Consider the following 5,133-nt stretch of genomic DNA (forward strand, 5'->3'; position numbering starts at 1 on the left):
ACCGAACAAAAAGATAGAGGAAGCAAAAGAACATCACCTAGATGACTATGCTCTTGATACCACATGATGTAAGCTCCATTGGAGCTTGAAGACCTAGGATCTCCTTCATCAATGGATTCCTTTGCTTCTTGGAAGATGAATGGCAGCGGAATGGAGAAGGAAGAGAGAGAGGAGACGTCACTTCAAGGAGAAGATGATTCTAGAAGAAGCTCACCACCATAGGAGGCCATGGATAAGAGCTTGGAGGAAGAAGGAGATGAATGAAGGGAGAGGAAGAGAAGAGCACGAAATTTTGTGCTCTAAAAGAGCTCTTAAATCTGAAGTTTAATTTTTAAATGATCAAAGTTGCAAAAATGCACACAAATAGCCTCTATTTATAGCCTAAGTGTCACACAAAATTAGAGGGAAATTTGAATTTCTATTCAAATTTCACTTGAATTTGAAATTGAATTTGTGGAGCCAAAATTTCACTAATTATGATTAGTGAATTTCAGATATGGTTCAGCCCACTAATCCAAGATCAAGTCCAAGATTCTCCACTAAGTGTGCTTAGGTGTCATGAGGCATGTAAAGCATGAAGGACATGCACAAAGTGTGACTATATGATGTGGTAATGGGGTGTAGCAAGCAAATGCTCACCTCCCCCTCTAAAATTTAATTAGATTGGGCTTCTCCCAATTCAATTAAATTTATTTCTCAACACACACATCAAATATTCACTTAATGCATGTGAAATTACAAAACTACCCCTAATACAAAAACTAGTCTAGGTACCCTAAAATACAAGGGCTGGAAAATCCTACATTTCTAGGATACCCTACCTACATTATGGAGCTCTAAATATAAGGCCCAAAATTAATGAAATCTTAATCTAATATGTACAAAGATAAGTGGGCTCATACGTAGCCCATGGGCCCGAAATCTATCCTAAGGCTCATGAGAACCCTATGGCCTTCTCTTGCATCTTTGGCCCAATCTTCTTGGAGTCTTCTATCCAATACCCTTGGGGGTAGGATGACATCAGAGAGGCCCTCTCAAAGAGTCAATCTCTTGCTTTCTTATAAGGTTGAGCCCTTTGGTACTAGTGCTTATTGGCTTGTTTCATAGGACTCAACGTCCTTTGCTTTATGATTTCATGGGACTCAAAGTCCTCGCCTTTATCTTTCATAGGACTCAAAGTCCTCTATCTTTATGCTTTCATAGAACTCAAAGTCCTCTATCATTTACAAAGACTTCAATGTCTTTAGTCATTTACGTTTTCAAAAGACTATAATATCTTCATTTACATTTCAAAGACTTCAATGTCTTCAGTCATTTACGCTATCAAAAGACTACAATGTATTCATTTACATTTCAAAGACTTCAATGTCTTCAGTTGTTTACGCTTTCAAAAGACTACAATGTTTTCATTTACATTTCAAAGACTTCAATGTCTTTAGTCGTTTATGCTTTCAAAAGACTACAATGTCTTCATTTATATTTCAAAGACTTCAATGTCTTCAGTCGTTTATGCTTCCAAAAGACTACAATGTCTTCATTTACATTTCAAAGACTTCAATGTCTTTAGTCATTTACACTTTCAAAAGACTACAATGTCTTCATTTATATTTCAAAGACTTCAATGTCTTGAGTCGTTTATGCTTTCAAAAGACTACAATTTCTTCATTTACATTTCAAAGACTTCAATGTCTTCAGTTATTTACACTTTCAAAAGACTACAATGTCTTCATTTACATTTCAAAGACTTCAATGTCTTCAATCATTTACGCTTTCAAAAGACTACAATGTCTTTATTTATATTTCAAAGACTTCAATGTCTTCATTCATTTACGCTTTCAAAAACTACAATGTCTTCATTTACATTTCAAAGACTTCAATGTCTTTAGTCATTTACACTTAGGAAGACTTCAATCTCTTTTGTCTTTTACACTTTATAAGACTTCAATGTCTTCTGTCTTTCATAGGACTCAGTGTCCTCATCCTTATAGGACTCAATGTCCTTGTCTTTGTGCTTCTTAGGACTCAACGTCCTCTGTTTCTATGCTTTGAAAAAAAAAGCATTAAATCTATTCTGCTCTGTAGGACATCCATGTCCTCCCTTTTTATGTTTTATAAGACTTCAATGCCCTTTTGTTTACAGGTTTTTCTTCCTTAGTTTTCGCCAGTTGTCCAATCGAATAGCAAGGTCACTCGAACGAACTTAGTGTCCTTATCATAACTTCCCTTTTATTTCCAATAAAAGATAAGTAAAGAGGGGCAATTGTCATATCCTAATTTCGTCCGGGGACTATCTTTCATTGATCTTTTGATCCTTGCTAGTCGACTTATGGTGTTGAACGCTAGTTACAGTGCGAAACAGAGGATTATTCAGTGTTTTGATCAAGAATGCGAAAAATGCCAAAATAAAAAGGGGGGCAAAATGGTCTTTTCCTTGGTTTTCCTGGACCCTAGCTTGCCCAAGCTAGCCTCTGGCTCGCCTGGGCCACCAAATAACTTCATGGTGAAGAAACCAATTCGCCAGGGCGTGCTCCAGCTCTCCTGGGTGAGCTCATTGCTTCATCACTAAGTTTCAGCTCGCCTGGGCAAGCTCCAGCTCGCCTAAGCTAGCTATCTTTGCCCCCAAGTGCCCATTTTCCTATAAATAGATGTGCAAGGGAGGCTGAGGAAGGGTTCCAAGGTTTAGAAGTGGAGAGAACTGAGAGAATTAAGAAAGAAGAAGAAGAAAGAAGAGGAAACAAAGCTGAGATGCTACCAAATCGCGACCATGATCATTCCCTACAACATTCCTTGTTCTGTGTTTTTCGTACGACCGTCAGTTAGTTTTGTTTTTAATGATTGCATGTGATCTATGTGCCCTTAGGGGTCCCCCTTGTTGTTTTGTGCATATTCATTTCCTCCATCTATCATCGGCGATCTCGTTTTTCTTTGTAAAGTTCAATCTTAACCGATCACTAGTGTTGTAAAGTTGTCTTTAAAGAAATTGAAAGTTAATAAAAAAAACCAAGATAAAACCAACTCATAACTAACTTCTTTTTATCAAATATCACTTGAGACCGTTTCAAGGTCCAACACCTTAATGATTCTCTCTGCTTTTCAAATTTAAGAGATCATTTCAAGGTCCAATGTCTTAACAATACTCTTTGTTTTCAAAGTTTAAAACATTGTTTCAAGGTCCAACGCCTTAAACGACTCTTTGTTCGCAATTAAAATAAATCTTTCAAAAACATAAAATCAATTTCACACAAACATTTAGACTTAAAGAAATTCATTGGTCTGAATTCCTCATCACACTTGAGGATATGTAGGAGCAAGGGCAACACCCTTGTCGACACCAAAAAAATAAAAAATATAAATGGGGAAAATGCACAATTTTGAAGTCATGTTTTGCACTCTCGATTAAAGGTTGTCGCCCCTTGTGACGGGCGCGAAGGGTGCTAATACCTTCCCACACATAAACAACTTCCAAACCCTTATTTTCAAAATTTGCAAACCTAGTTTCGGTTTTTCTAACATTTTCCTTGAAATAATGTTGGTGGCGACTTTGATAATTTTCTCCCTTGGAGACAAATGCTTTGGCTTATCAATTTGCCTTCACCGTCCAGTCATAGGATAGGTTGCGACAATACCTTACACCAAAATTGTACACTCATCTAATCTTAAACTGAATCTAATTTAGAAAACCATTAACAACAAACACATGTTACAAACTTAGGAGCAACAGAGCTTCTTAATGGCTTCGGTTTACACAACTGACAAACAAAAAGAAGTGTATTTGAACTGCCTAGCTTGAAGTTAATATTAGTTGTGTTAAACATCTTGAAATACTGTTACAACAACTTGGTTTTCAAGAATCAAGAGAAAGATTCAAGAGAAGTTTCAAGTTTCAAGTTTTCAAGAATCAAGAATCAAGAATAATCAAGAACAAGATTCAAGACTTAAGATTTAAGAATCAAGAGAAGACTTAATCAAGATAAGTATGAAAATGTTTTTTCAAAAACTGAGTAGCACATGGATTTTTCTCAAAACATGTTTACCAAAGAGTTTTTACTCTCTGGTAATCGATTACCAGATTGTTGTAATCGATTACCAGTAGCAAAATGGATTTAAAAAAGTTTTCAAATGAATTTACAACGTTCCAATTGATTTCAAAAAAGTTGTAATCGATTACAATGTTTTGGTAATCGATTACCAGTGCCTTTGAACGTTGAAATTCAAATTCAAATGTGAAGAGTCACATCCTTTCACTAAAAGCTTTGTGTAATCGATTACATTGGTTTGGTAATCGATTACCAGTGGTTGTTTCTGAATAAATCAAAAGATGTAACTCTTCAAATGGTTTTTGACTTTTTCAAATTGGTTTTAAGTTTTTCTATAAGTTATAACTCTTCAAAATGGTTCTCTTGACCAGACATGAAGAGTCTATAAAAACAAGGCTTTGTTTTGTATTTTCAATCAATCTTTCTAAGTAATCTTTCTATCAATTCATCTCAATCATTTGTTTTAATCATCTTTCAATATTTTCTTTCATCTCTTTCAACAGTTTTTCTGTTTCATCTTCTCTTCAACTTTCTAAAAGTTTTTGTTCAAAACTTTCTCTTCCAAGAAAAGTTCTTTGTTCAAAAGCTTGTGCTATTCATCTTTTTCATTCTCTTCTCCCTTTGCCAAAAAGAATTCGCCAAGGACTAACCGCCTGAATTCTTTTTGTGTCTCTCTTCTCCCTTTTCCAAAAGAACGAAGGACTAACCGCCTGAATTCTTTTGTGTCTCTCTTCTCCCTTGTCAAAGAATTCAAAACGACACAATCTGAGAATTCTTTTGATTCTTCCCATTCCTTAATACAAAATTATTCAAAGGACTAACCGCCTGAGAATTCTTTTGTATCCCCATTCACAAAGTGTCAAAGGTTTAACAACCTGAGATCTTTGTCTTAACACATTGGAGGGTACATCCTTTGTGGTACAAGTAGATACATCTACTTGGGTTTGACTGAGAACAAGAGAGGGTACATCTCTTGTGGATCAGTTCTAGTGGAGGGTACATTCACTAGGTTCAAAGAGAACAAGGGAGGGTACATCCCTTATGGATCTTTGCTTAAAAGGATTTTTACAAGGTTGAAAGAAATCTCAAGGACCGC

Source organism: Glycine soja, chromosome 16 (genome assembly GCF_004193775.1).
Source record: "Glycine soja cultivar W05 chromosome 16, ASM419377v2, whole genome shotgun sequence".
Taxonomy (NCBI): domain Eukaryota; kingdom Viridiplantae; phylum Streptophyta; class Magnoliopsida; order Fabales; family Fabaceae; genus Glycine; species Glycine soja.